Genomic DNA, 15,383 nt, shown 5'->3' with positions numbered 1-15,383 from the left:
CCTCAAAGGACCACCCGAGGGCTGGGGGCATTGTTGGATAGATGTGTACAAAATGTGAAGAGATGGTAACTGGGAAGACATGTGCAGCAAGCAGGACTGGACCTGTCTGAACTGGAGCTCAGGAAGGAATCAGTTCTCCCTTTGACAGGAATGAGTCTTAGCTTGACATACACCACCCCCAGATTCCTTCCTGGGCTTCCAGCCATCTTGCTTTGACTTTGGGGTGACTTTTCCCTTCTTTAGTAGTCTCTCTGATTCCAATTCTCAAAAGATCTATCTTGTTTTTCAGAGTATATTCACTCGCCAGATGTGAAAGCCATTTCTATTCTTTCTTTAACTATTACTCCGGCTTCAAATCTTGGCCTAGTCCTGCAATAGTTCTCCTGTGGCAGCCATGATCTTGAGAGGAGCAGCCTGTCACTCTGCTAACATCTCAGGTTCCCTCCTCCCCCCACCAAGATTGCAGATGTTTCTTAGCTTTACCATGTCTTCTCACCTGAGCCTCCCTGGGGGAACTGGACTGTAGAAGGAAGAGAAGATCTTTAGGAGGTGGGCTTTGCCCCTTGAAGGGCTGGTGGATTTATACAGCTGGGAACAGGATCAGATGGGAAAATGGTGACTTTCAAAGTTGAGGGGATGGGAAAATAAGGCAAGGTGTGGAGGTAGGAAAAACCCCCAAAAGAACCAACTTCAGCCTGGGCCGTGCCTTTCTAATTTTAGAAAGTAGAAGGTACAGAGCTAAAGACTCTGGACTTTGTTCTTCACTGTATTTTGAGCAAGGTGCTGACAGGAGCCTAAAGCCATAGCTTTGGGTGGTAGACTTGGCAGCCATGTGCAGAATGGCCAGGAAGTAAGGATAAAGGATAAAAGTAAAGGAGTGGGAGCAGAGACTCCAGATTCCAGCGTCCTCCTGACTCCTCCCACCTCTTCCACCCAGACTCTGGGCCTGGTTTCATCTGCACAGGTCAAGTGTGGCACAGGCCAAGTGTGGCACAGCCCGAGAACTACCCTGTTCTTTGTCCATCCTTTCTACCTTGGGAGAACCCAAAGGCTGTCTGGCCCTGGAAATAAGAACAGACTTGAGGAAGGGACAGAGAAGACTGCTTTGCCCCTGCCCTTGGGCAAGGGTGTTTGGTAACACCAGACCCTTCAGTTCTGCCTTCCTCCAGTTCTTTCTCCCTTGGCTGGGGCTGGGATGGAGAGAGGACCCGGTGGAATGGATTGATGCTGCTGGCAAGGGAGACTGTCGCAATCACTGAGACGTCCCCTCCCTCAGAGAGGAAAACATTGTGGCAGTAACTCTTGGGCTCATTAGAGTGGGGAGCAGATCTGAGAGGGAGCCAGCAGCCTCTGTGTTCCCAGAATATCCAGGGAGTTCCCCAGCATTTGGGGCATTTGCAGCCATAGCTTGTCTGTGCTGAGATACTGGAAACAGTCACTGGCTGGGTGCTTTTAAGGCCAGGCTACCCCCGGCCCAGGCGACACCCTCTTGCTCATGCTCCCTCTGGGCTTGGATGCTCTAGTGGCCCATGGACTAGGGATCTCATTACCACTGGAAGAGTGTCGTGAGACTTCTGCATCTTCCCGTCGCTTTCCAAGCTTGTTATTCCTGGTGACTCACTAGCTCCCTGTTTCTTGGCTGCATCTGACAGAATGATATGACTTTCTAGCCTGATGTTCCTCTGGTCACATTCTCTGCTGCTAGGTCATCATGCTCCTTTCATCGTGCCATATACCCATCATGGACACAGGCGCTTGCTTTACAGGTGTCTGACCACAGCAGAACACAGCAGACAAGTGTTCCCTGAGTGACAGGTCAGGAGGGCCTCCTCCTCCTTTGACCACTGGGCCCTGAGCATGGATAAGACTGGAGATCACCTCATGGCAGGACTGGAACTAGGACTGGGAGGACAAAGCCTTGCAGGTCCTCTAATGAAGTCATATGTGTTTGCTAACGAAAAGGGAACTGAGGACCAGAGGAGTAGAGTGACTTGCTCGAGGCCACGTAGCTGAGAAGATGGACAGAGCTGGGGCCATGATTGGGCACTGGCTGCTGGCTGGAGGCTCTTTCCCCACATACCTCTGCTCTTGTGTCTCTCTTGTCTCTCTGTGTTGAATGCCTCTGTGTCTCAGGGCTCTGCCTTCATCCCCATTGCCCACTGAGACTGTGCCTGCCTATTTGTATGCGAGGTGGGTAGGGAGCTGGCTGGCTGTCTGACTCACGTCCTCTGTGAGTGCCAGAAGAAGCAGCACCTTCATTTCTCTTATTTTCTAGGATGTGGTATGGAAGCCTTGAATAATGGTGAAGTTTCTTGTTCTGGTTCTCACAGCTACTTCCATCCACTCATACCAGGCATCCTGTGACATAAGATTGTGCCACAAATAAAAAATTCAGTGGGAAACCAGAGAGAGCAGGCCCAGGAAAGGTTCAGGAAGGGTGAGGATTTTGTGACTTAAAAATAGCTCCACAGAGCCAGAAGAATTGCCAGTGCAGCCACAGTAGGGGTGGCTGTGGGCACGATGGAACAGGATATGGCTGCCTGGCACAGCATCTCTTGCTCGCACCCTTCCTTTCTCAGTCCAGGCCTGGGGTATGTGGAGGTTGGAGCAGATGTGGAGCAGGTTGGGAAGGGCTGTGATGTTCTACAGGGTTCGTTCCCCAGTGCCCTGGGGTTTTCTGCTCAGATCTGTATTTGCTCAGCATTTTTACAGCCCTCTTCTTGGCCATGTGCTAACCCTGCTTTTGGGTCAAAGCCACAGATGAGGCCGGTGGCAGCCAGATAGGAACTATATTATGCCAGCCCGTCAGCACGTGGGGCAGCCAGGCAGGCAGACGGGAAAGAAAGGGCAGTTCCTTGCAAACCTCTTGCACTTTAGACACATGGAGACTTCTGCCTCAGTGTGGGTGACCAAGTCATCTTCACTTGCCACAGACACCTGGTACCTAAATGGTGCCATTATGACCGCATACCTTAATAGGGCTTCTCTCTGTCTGTACATTGCCAGAAGGTCAAGGCTGGTGGGACCTGGCTCTGATAGTGACAGAAGGCACACGGGTGTTAGAGCCGGAGGAGCCTGGGTCTGAACCCCAGTTCTGCCATTTACTGGCTGTGTGGTTATTCAGTTTCTCAGGGGGCTGACAGGTGGGAGGAAGCAGCACCTCATTCCAGGAGTGGCTGTGTCAGTATCATGAATTCCTGCATTAGCACAGCCAAATGCTAAGGGCTTCTTTTCCTTGTACCAACTTACATTCCAAAATGGGTCATCATACTGACTTTGTAGGCTTATTGTGAGGATTAGCAGTAACAGATTAAAATATTACCAAAGAACCTGTCTTGCACTCCTACTACATTGGCAGGGGCCTAAAGCACAGGGGAAATGGGGCTTTGCAACTAGACAAACCCCAGCTTCAGCTCTCCTCTGCCTCTTGCCAGGGGTACCAGGTCTCTGAACCTTTGGCCTCGCTCCCTCACCTGTATTAAAAGGGTTAGTAATATTAACTGTTAAAAGTTCTTTTCAGAATTAGAAAAAAACGGTATGTAAAATATGTGACACAGCCTCTAGTACATGATTAAAAGACAACAAACATGATTAGTGTTGCCATCTTGGTGAATAAGAGTCTGTGTGCTCTAGTACTGGTGGTGGCAGTCCCATGTCTGACCCTAAATGGAGGCAGTAGGGACTGGCCTTCTTAGCAGCAATGACTATAAGAAGCACTTAGATGATGAGGGTCCTGGTAATTTAAGGGTGGGATCCATGAATCTTGGGTTGAGGGAGCAGCTCTGTGGGCTGCATCGTATCTATCATCAGAGACTCTGGGAGGGATGAGTGGGTAGCTAGAGCTGAAGACCCTCCACTCACTTCACACACATGCAAAGGAGCCCTTGTGTCCCAAAGGGAGCTACTGAAGTCTGGTGGAAAGCCACGAGTGTAGATCAGGCAGAGAGAAAGACTTTCTGTGTTGGGCCACGGGCAACTCACTGGGGCTCACAGACTCAGGCCTAGGCAAAGCTCCAGAGCAGTGGCTAAGGTGCCTCTAAGGCCACGCCTCTCCCAGCATCTCTGCAACCAGCACTGGCTGTGGGACAGGACGACATTGTTAGAGTCCTGGTGCAGCCACTAGACAGCTAGGACTGTGGATAAATTGTTGAAGTCTTCTGAAAAAAAATGGAGAGTACCTAGATTAGAAGTGTCTGGGCCCAGAAGATAGTCAATGCTTAAAATTACTGGTATTAAAATTACTGGTGCCTGACATACACTTGACATGTGTTTGTTACATTCATGGATGTCTGGGAAAGGAACCCCCTCCCCTTTGCCTAGGAGAAGCCCTACAACCTTGCCCACTTATGGGAGGAGGACATGATGCCTCAGGAAGGCCTGGAGAGTCAAGGACACTGGCCCAGCTCCTTCACACAGGCACCTGGGTATCAGAGGTGCCTCCTAACTGACCATTCCAAGATGCCTATATTTTTTTATTCAAGATAATTTTAGACTTACAAAGAATACAAAATACAAAACAGCTCAGAGCATTCCTGAATCTCTTTCACCCAGCTTCCTCTAATATTAAAATTTACCTAACCATAGCGAAGTTAGGTTTTACATGCACTGTGCCTTGGTTCCACTACTGCACTTTTCCTGGTCAAGGATCCAATCCAGGTTCCCACATGGCATTTTGCTGTCATATCTCCTTAGTCTTTTCCAGTCTGGGACAGCTTCTCAGACTTTCCTGGTCTTTCATGACCTTGGACTTTTGTGGGTCAAGCATTTGCAGAATGTAACACTTGGTTTAAGCATTTGTGATAGAGTGAGCCACACTGAGTTTTGTAGTCTCGCTTTAATACTTGTCCATTTTCTTATGTGTCTCTCCTCCCAGAGCCTTTGCTTCTGTCAAAAATCTGTCCCCTAGACAGAAAGATTCTATGCAGCTCCAAAAGTGTCAGCAAGTTAAAGTTTGGTGTGTTGCACTAGCCAAGCTGCCTCCCCTCTGTAAAATGTGGGTTCTCTTTCCCACTGACACTGTCCAGCCATGCTCACAGTCACTCTATCTAAATAGTGACTAAGGACAAGGGGGTTTGCCTCTCTTGTTCAGTGTTGTAGCCTCAGTTCCTCATAACTGCTGCGTAATAGGGGATCAATGGCTTGTGCCACATAAATGAGCGATCACATCATCATTAGCCACCATTTATAGATGGTCCACAAAGTGTAAGAAGCAAGCAAGCAGTTTACAAAAATATAATGCCTGTCAGTTTTTTCAAGGAATAGATAGACCTGTTAGGGACACCAAAATCAGACAGAAGAAGCTAATGTACTGGCCAGATAGTGCAGTAGAAGCCCTCTTATGCTATATGGTTAATTGAACAATTGAAAAAGGTCTTTAAAGAGGGGTTCATTAACAAACAATATTTCACACATTTCATTTTACCTTAGAACACTCATGTACATTCATTTTTCAAATTTTTTGTTTGTATCTCCTGGGTCAATTCTTTGATTGTGGATCCATTGTTTGGAGTTTTGCCTCATCTTATTTGCATAAGTATCCTCATAATGCTTTTCTGCAACTTACAGCTTTGTTTTATTTTTTTTAAAGCAAAGACTTAAATTTAAAAAAACACAATAAAAGTGTAGGAGCTTTGATTTTTTTTAAAAAGAATTTTTAGTTATCTCATTCCATATAAATAGTCAGGAGTTTTTGGTTTTAGCAATTTTTCTTTTTTATTATTGTTCTTTTAAATCTTTTTTACACTGTGTCTTCAATTAACAAAAATTTTACTTGCAATTTTTCTTTATCAAAACATTTCCCCAATGCATTCCATTTCACTTTCTTGGTACTCATATTTCACTGTTTATGAAATAGCAAACTAATCAAGGTAGTTACAAGAACAACTTGCCAGCCACAGCTGGGTCCACTTGCTTCTGCCACTGGCATCCATCCTGGAGAGGAGCAGAATCCTTGGGACCCTGTACTATGTGACAAACCAGCATATTTGTCAGAGTTACAGATAAGGAAGAAGGTGGAGTGAGAGGCCAGCCTTCGCTCAGGGGCTCAGAGCTGCACAAAGCAAAGATGGCAGCAAAGACAACAGGTAGGCACCCCCACCGCCACCCAGTTCACCAGCAGCCCTGCCCATCAAGCTGGTACACATGGCCAGCCCTCAGTTTCTCTCTAACCAGGAAGATGCAGTGTTTTGTTTCCACCTGCTGTGGTGTACAGCCCAGTTGTGGAAGAGATTATCACTTCCTTGGCCACAAATGTAATTAGATGATCAATCATAGACAGTCTGAAGCAAATACAACCTTTAGGGAGAGAATTTTTATGGTGTTACTTTGAATATCAGCAGGAAGGGAAAGGGACCCAAGGAAGCCAGTGTTTCAGAAACAGCAGGACAGCCCCTCCCAAATCCCCCCACCCCAGGGGAGGGCTGGAGTCTCTGGACAGGGCTGGGGCAGAAGACATCGAGTTTCCTCAGTCCTCCCTAATCCCATGCAAGCTCATCCTCCTCCTGCCACTCCAGGATGGCAAGGACCCAGTGAGAGGGTCCCAGGGATTCATTCACACACTGCTTTTGTAGTTCAGCAACATAATTATAGCTCAGTTATTCCTGTTACGAAACAAGGGACACAGACTTAAATACCTTCTGGGACCTGGCAATAAACATAAACGAAGTGAAGCCAGTAGGATATAGGGCTATAAGACTTGATGGGGACTGGGGTAAACTTGAGAGCTTGTGTTCCAGCCTGAAGGGACTGGATGTGGTTACAGGAGAGGGACTTCTTGGGAAGCCCTGGGGTCTTGCCTCTTTCAAGCTGAGGCAACTGGGGAGAACATGGCAGGTGGGGCATAGAGTTGAGATGCAGCTCCTTCCCCTTCCTACATCCTTGGGATGCAGACAGCCCCTTCCTCACATTTGTCCATCTGAACCTTGTGGAAAGAGAGCTGCTCCAGTCCAACCCAAGCTCATATTGCCATGAAAGAATGCTGACCCAGTGATTCTAAAATTTATGATAGTTTTCTATAAAAGAAGCTAGAGGTCTGTATTATAATGTGAAATCTCCAATTTTAAATATTGGCAATGAATTCCAGTTTTCCCACAATGCCATATGAACCCCCAAAAAACATATTGGTAAGTCAATGTCCATAGGCTACAGGTTTGTAACTTCTGGGTATCAAGAGGATTAGCTAACGGTGGTGAGTCTCTGTAGCCGGGTTGGTCTCTGTGGCCAGTTGGTCATTAACTATGTAGTAGGCAGCCTTGCACGCAGAAGGATTTTACCAGCCTGCCTTTACCAGTCTCCTTTTCCCCATGAAACACGGTGTATTGATTCTGTGTTATGGTCTGCCCAAAGTTGCTACTGCTGGATCTTATGGCATGTGGCTCATTGTAGGACGATTGCAAACTGTTTCTCAGATGCGCAAAGGTTTCAAGTTCTTGGATGGTGACTTTGTGCGTGAGGTGCATGATTCTCAGGCAAAGCCGAGGTGCCTTGGCATTGGAGGGTTATTTGCACAAACTTGGCAGCTCGAACCGATGCCTGCACGGAGCTTCCCCTCCTTCTTGCCACAGCCATCAAAGCTCTCATCAGTCTGTGCCTCGGGGAGCTGTCACAGCCTCATTACTGCTAATTCATCTTCACTTAGTGCATCAAAAGGCTGATTTATAAAATTGGGTGGGCGCACAGGAAGTTTGATTAGCAACATTATGTTGTTTGCCATGACGGGCTCAGAAAACTTAGCTCATCTGTGTCCCAGGAGCTCAAGATAAGACCGAAGTGTTTGTGTTCTGCCTCAGAAATCCTCAGATCAGAAGCCAGAGGGGTAGCTCCAGCCTGGAGTGTTCCCGAGGGGCATCTTCTCCATTTCTCTTCCTCCCTGCCACCACCCTAAGTGGGTCTCTGGGGTAGAGTCTGTTGATTTGTACAGTGTGTTGATAGAAGCAGGGTCCCTGGTCCCACCCATCGCGTCTGTGGCTGAGGGGCTCTCCTGCCTGGGGATTCCCTTTCATCTTTCCATCTAATGGAGCAGTCCTGGATTTGGATTATTTGCCTCTGCTGTTGTTCCATCATTGCTCACATTAGGCTGCTGAGCAACAAATCCAGAGGTTTAGCCCTTTCCACAAGCTCCTGGGGAAGAATAGGACAGAAAGCCCCTAAAAGAAATGGCTTCAAGAAGCAGCATTCCATAAAGCAACATCCCAGGGGTCATGGCACCGCGACGACCTGAGGGTTATTCTGGGCGTTGCTCATGATCACATAAGCTGGGGCTGATCCCTTCACCAATGTCCAGAGGACACAAAGAGGGCAGAGTGTCAGGCTTGGGAAGCAGCCCTTATAAAGAAAAGGTTAAGAGAAAAGGGTTAAGAAAAGGTTAAAAGAAAAAGCCATTCAATGAACGGGCCAGGTGCAGATGGTTTATGTATGCAGTGTGCCCAAATGCCAGCTGCTGCCCATCTCCGTGGAGGACAGGTCTGAGAGAGGAACACACACTAAGGTGGATGAATTTAGGGTAGACTCAGAGAGACACTTGTGGAGCCTCCAGGATTGTTTTCCTTTAGCTGACTTAAGTTCTTTAAAGATGCAGAGGATGATGATAAAGCTAATGACCAGGGCACTGGCTAACACCTGCCATTTACTGAGCCCTATTCTCTGAGCCAGAAAGAGAGCCCTGTGGCTGAGGGGCACTCCTGTCTGGGGATTCCCTTTCATCTTTCCATCTAATGAAGCAGTCCAGGATTTGGATTATTTGCCCTGCTTGTGTTTTTGCCTGGAACCCTGTGGGATAAAGCAGAGGACCTGTCTAGAGACCTAATTGCAGTCCTGGTTATGGAGGCTACTTAATCTGTGAACTTGGGTGAGTCCTTTCACTTTTCTATTCTTGATTTTTCAATCTGTTAAATGAAGAGGCTGGATAAGATATTCCTAAGATTTCTTTCAGCAATAAAATATAATATTTTATATTTTTTGACATCATCAACCAAGAGAATGGTGCAATCGGGTGTCTCTTCTTGCCCAAAGACTGTGCTAAGAACCTGCTATATCTCATTTTATGTTCACATGAACCCCATCAGGAAGGTGATCTCATCCTTTTTTAGACCTGTCCTTTTGGACAAGTGCTACTGGTATGCAATCCCACCAGCACCAACAACATTCATTAAGCCCTTATCAAATTTGTACTCTTCTTGGTAGATGCCAGGGTAAACACAGGTTAGAGATATGCCTCTCTCAGGGCTTAGAGATGCATCTGAGAGAAAAAGAGACCCAGCATATCAAGAACAAATGAGGACAGCAAGTGAATGGTACCAAGCACATGGCTCCTTAGTGAGAATTTTGGTATGATGATTTGTAGATGGCCAAAGAGGGGTCTAAGCTGGGAAGATAATACCATACTACATTTTCTACAGGATTTTGGAGTTTATAAGACATTTTGAAATATACCATTCTTCTACTGCTCTCTGAAATTAGGATGAGAGCTCCTATTATTAATTTATTATTGATTATTAATTAATTAGCCCAACTGAGAATTAGGGAGACAGCTCAGACAAGGGAATGGGATTATCCTTGTGCATGTCAGACATTCCCACAGTTAGACAAACTAATCCAGAGCTGATGATGCCTGCTCCCTTGGAGTATATCAGGCGTTAGCATATTTTCTGCCTGCCCTACCTTCAGGGGCAGAGATGTCTCACAGCTCCTGTGTCCTTAGAATTCACCAGGAGGACTCCAGGAAAGGATCCTTTTGGTCAAAGGTTTAAAGGGAAGAGTGAAGGCACACTTCACACCAGGTCACTTACCAAGTGCTCCAACATCTCAGAGCTTTTAGCTCAGGGATGGTTGGTGGGAATTATGGGGCTTCACAGATGGAGTCTCTGGAGTGTGTGGAAGATGGGGAGGGGTCACAGAGAAACAGAGCACCCCTCATCCCTGCTGTGTTTTTGCCTGGAACCCTCACACAGCCCAGCTTCATCTTTTTGGCATTTGTCGTCGCATCCCTTTTAATGATATGAGTGGCCATTTATGGAGCATCAACTACCTGGCCCCTTCAGTCATTTAAAGTTGTTATTTTCATAGCTTCTCCGGTGAGGAAGAGATTATTGTCTCCATCTGTAGATAAGAAACTGAGGCCCAGAGCAATTGCACTGTCAAGGTTTCAATTTCTGGGATAGAAGGAAGCTAGTCCTCTATATTCTAGACATTGCTGCTTACAAAATCCTCAAATATTGGGAACTTGGAGGGGGAAGTAGTGGGCTCTGTCTGTGCCCGTAGCCTTTGGTGGGACAGGGCTACTGCTCCCCTGTTTCTTTCTGCACTATGTGCATATTGCCCTCCTCTGTGTGAGGAGCCAGGAGCCCAGGCAGGGTGAGAGAATCAGGCTCAGAGTGCGGGGTAGTGGTACAGCCATGCTCCAGGGACTGGAAGAAAGAACTGGCCTGAAGGAAGAGCCCAGAGCCTGCCCTGGCACTGGGAGAGGGTAAGCATGACCTCAGCTCTTGCCCAAATGCCTCAGTTCCTCCTGGAATCCAGCATGTCCAGTAGACATGTCTAGCATGTCCAGCTTACTTATCAGATTAGCCTGCTAGTGTCCTAGAAACACTAAGCATCTCATGTTTTGGTAAATACCCCCAAATTTGTGTATGTCCTGGACTTCGATTTCTCTTTTGGCAAGCTGTGAGGGTTCCTTTTGGGCCTTGTGGTTATCAAACAATTCTGTGGAGTTAGGCCTTAGACACACTCATGAAACAAGGGTGTTTGTAATTCATTGAAGTCATCCATCTCTGTAGCACCTTGGACCTGGGGCCTACAAGATCTTTCTCCCTCCTACCCTGGATAGGAAAGAGTTGGGGCTCTGGATGAAGATGGACATGTGTTCTTAACAAAGTCCACTGGTTAAGTACTTGTCCGCACTCGCCCTCTCTGTGCCTGCTTCTCTACCTGCATCACGGGGATCATACCTAATTTCACAGGGCTGTTGCATGGAGTAAATGCAATAATGGATGCACAGCACTTGATGCAGTGCTGGATGTAATGAGAGCTTGGTAACTGTTATATTTATCATTAAAGTGGCTGTTATACCCCACCTCCTGTCCCTACTGGCTGAGCCACTGTCTTGTATTGAAGGAAGACATGACCCATTAGGCCAAGACTGACCTATCTTTGAGGAGGGGTCCCAGGCCATAGAGAGTGCTGCCAGGGCTCCTCTTATCCGGGGGATCCATCTGTACTGGACAGGGTCAACAGAATGACTTCTGTCAGGCCAGATTGGAAGGAAAGGAAGACTGCTTTTATAACAAGGGAATGGCTTGCAAAGATGGCTTGAAGACTGGTTTGTACCCATCCTTTTGTTGGGAGGCAGTGGGGTGATGGCTAAGAGCAGGTTTGCTTTTTTTTTTTTTTAACTTTGTTATAGAAAAGTTCAAACACAGGCAAAAGTAGAAAGAACAGTATTATGAACCTCAGTGCATATATCACCTAGTTCCAGTCACAATTTATGGCCAATTTTTTTTTCATCTGTATCCCCTCCCCCATATTATTTTCAAATAAACCCCAGAGAACATATAATTTCATCATTTGTAAACATTTAATCATTGAAAGGTAAGGAAAAATTTAACCAGAATGCTCCTGCCACACCTAGCAGTTGTTATTAGTAGTTCCCAATATCAAAAACCTCCTGTTCGGATTCTTAATTGTCTAAGAAATGTCACCAATTTTTAACAGCTGGTTTCTTTGAATCAAGATCCAAATAAGGCTCACACGTTGCAATTGGTTAACCGAACCAGCCCTGAAGCTCTTTTTATTCTAGAGGGGCCCCTCCATCTCTTTTTTGTTTCCTTGTAATTTATTTTTGGAAGAAAGCAGACCACTGGTTCTGCAGCCTTTTCTGCAATCTGCATTTTTCTGATTGCATTCCTGTGGTGAAGTGTCATTATCAGTTTGTCTTGGAGATGTCCCAACACCAAATTGGCATTTGCATGGGAGTCATGAAGTTCAATCTCACTGGCCCCCTGTCTTCCACTGCAGGAGGGACTTCTTTCTCCTTTGTCAACTGGGAAAGGAGTGTCCCTGCCCCTCGCCTGCTGGAGGTAAAGAATGGGAGACCTGGGGCTGGAGTCTTCCTGAGGGTCCTCAACCGCGTGTCAGGGATGATGCCATTATGTGGACTGGACCCCATCTCTGTGTATGAACAGGAATGTCTTTTCATAAAGCAGAACAATTTTCTGCCAAATAGCCAGGATTGTTTTCCCTCCTTCTAGAGCAATAAGGTTCAGGATTTGTCTCCCTCTTGACTTTCAAGAGCTTGTTTTCTCAATTCTTTCCTGAAATTAAAGTAAAGGTCAAGGAGGCTGGTCTGAGACCCAGCTCTCCTTCTCCCCCTGGCTCCTGCCAGTGACAGATCAGCAGCTAAGTGAGCTGCTACCTCCGTTGGCTCTGGTGACCTGCTTCGCCCCCAGGGTAAACCAAGCTCACCTTCCCAGTTCCTTTTTTTTGGGGGGGGGGGGTTGGAATTGAGGAGGGAGAGAAAGGGATAGAGAAGAAAAAAGAAAACAGTGCAGCCTGTGGGCTCCGTTCTGAATTTAGATCCTCTGAGCAATTTCTAGAGGCTTCATTCTCCCCACCTTGTTCCCTTTCCCAGGGAGGAGGCCCCGGGCCCCACCCCCTCCACCTGCTTCCCACCCGTGGTTTTCTGCTGTGCACGTGAGCGGCCCCAGCAATCGGCCCCTTCCCTCGCAGTGTTGGTGCGCTGAGGATTTTTAATCAAAAGGCAGCGCACGCAGAGAACAGCACCCCGCTTAGCATCACTGGAGCCATTCTCCCCATCCCTCCCCACACTGAGTCACTCCAGCTAACAGTTAATTAATGTGTGACACTTTGACAGTTTGTGAGGAGACATTTTTACGGAGCCATCAAAATCCACAGGGATGGGGCTGTCAGGCAGACACCCCTTCTTGCATCTACTATGTCTCCAGACCCTGCCTTACCCCACTGCAGACCCCAGAGGCCTGCAACCAGACGAGGCTGAGAAGCCCTGATATCTGCCACTGTCCAGGCCTCTCTGGGTGCTCCACCGTAGAGCACCTGGGAAGACCAGTGTGACATCTGGTCACCTTGGAAGAAGCACATGAACAGGGGATATCAGGGATGAGAGCCCCAGAGGCAGGGAGGACCCAGACATACTCAGCCCTTCTCTCTCCTGCTCCTAGTGGATTCCAGGCCCTAGCTGGGCGAGGAACTGTGTGTGCTCTAGCCTCTCCCTGGGGCCCCCACTCCTTGACACTCTGCAGATGAGCTGTGCCTTAGCATCACTGGTATTCTCACTGCGAATGCTTCAGAGTTACTGGTTGGTGCTGATGTGAGAAGACAGCTACTGGGCCACCTTGGCTGCTGCAACTTCATTCTCACAACAAGGTGCCCAACTCTGGGCCCTTCAAGCCTCCCAGCAGCCCAGAAGCCACCCCCACCAGTCTGTGCTCCACTTTCCACAGAATGCATGTGGATCTGTGATATATCCCCACCTCCCACCTTCCCCCACTCAACTTCACATGCATGCCTTCTCTTTTCCTTTCAATGCTGTATAACTCTGAGTGCTGTCATGAAAGCCCTTCTGGGAAACACCTGGATGGACCCACACCAGCTGGGTATTCGATCCCAGCCTCCATTGTGATGGGACCCAGAAAGCCAAGAGGAGATCTCAGAGGAGGTTCCTGGCCCACCTTGAGAAGAATCAAGTAGGAGAAATGACTTCAGGCTAGAAAAAGACCCAGGGCTTGACTTATACTGGGTTGAGTGTAAGCCTTGAGTGAGATTCTAGCTCCAACGTTGTCTTGCCAGCATTTATCCAGCACCTGCTATTGCCACGTACTGTGCCTGGAGGAGAGAGGACCATAAAAGACTAGGAAAATGTGATTCTTACACTGGGGTATTTCACGGTTTGGCAAGAAACACAGACACTAAACAAATAATTAGACAAATAATGACTTAATTATACCTGGGATAAGTGTCACCCAGGAGCACATGTGTTCTGAAAGCATTAGGAAGGCTTCCTTGGGGAAAAAGCTGGGAAAACAGTCCTGAAGGTGAAGAGAGGGAGGAAAGGAGGAGGAGGGGAGAGGAAGCCCATCAGGATGATGGGATCTGGGGCCCAAGGGCCTGGTAAGTTGGGATGCTGCAACCTAAAGGTGAGAAGGTAGCTGCATGTATTGGTAGGAATAGGAAGTTGGGTAAGTGTCCACAGATGGCTTTTCTTTTTGCTGTGAGGTGGGAGACAAGGCCAGATGCTGCCAGGAAGAGTTTAATTTCAGGGTGCACGGGGAGAGACTGAACAGGTGACTGATCTGCCAAGCTCAGGTTGAGCCGCTGAAGACCCCCAAGATGGTGCCCACCTTCCTGGCTCTGGTTGTGCAGACCCAGCCAGAAAGCAAGTGATCAAGAGCTGTCTAGGTTGCCTCACACTTTCTGAGGAAACCTTGATAATGTCCTCCACAGATGATGTGTCTGAGCTCTGCTGCTGAGCTGCTGCAGCGCCTTGCCCTACCTACTCCCTGCTGCCTCTGCAGAATTCCAGGATGGACTCATCATCCCTGGAGGGAGCACACTAGCGGGAGGCATTAGTCTGTGACCTCTTGCAGAAGCTTCAGCCACCCCAGTGTTAGGCCAGAACACAGGCGGGGTTTCCCCACTAGCCTAGGTCACTAAAGTGGTACAGACCTCCTCATCCATGACAGTGTTAAGGCTGCAGGTGGGGAGAGAATCCAGGAACCCAGGAGAAGGAGCACCCGGGTCATTCTCCTTTCCATTATTGTCACAAATGCCTAAGATGATCAACTTAGAGAGGAAACATTCCTGAAACATTCATTCAGGAAACCATGAATGTTTGGCCCATTGTTTTGGGGCCTGTGGGGAGGCAGCACATTCTGTTAGGGACACATGGTAGAGGAAGCTGCTCACCACAGGGCATCCAGGAAGCAAGGAGAGGAAAAGGAAGGACCAGGGTCCCAACATTCCCTTCAGGGGCACACTCTAATGGCCCGAGACTGCCCACTAGGACCCACCTCTTAAAGGCTCCACCACCTCTCAATTGCACCAGGCTGGGGACCAAGCCTTTAACATATGGGCCTTTGGGGAACATTCCAGATCCAAACCATACCACAGTTCCCAGTTGGTAAGAAGCCATCAGCTCTTCTTCCCTCAAAAGTGTCTGCTGACACCTGGACCAGACCTACAGCCTCACTACCCAGCCACCTTGTGCACTTGGGCCCTGGATTCTGGGGAAGATGTTTGGGGGTAAGGAGGTGAGCCTTGGAGGCTGACAGCATCCACTTTCCCATCCCCATGTCCTCCATCCCAACATTCTACTCTGTCCCACCCACTTAGCCCAGAGGATAGGCATTCAGTGA

This window comes from Urocitellus parryii, chromosome 4 (genome assembly GCF_045843805.1).
Source record: "Urocitellus parryii isolate mUroPar1 chromosome 4, mUroPar1.hap1, whole genome shotgun sequence".
Classification (NCBI taxonomy): Eukaryota; Metazoa; Chordata; class Mammalia; order Rodentia; family Sciuridae; genus Urocitellus; species Urocitellus parryii.
This window is presented reverse-complemented; position numbering follows the sequence as displayed.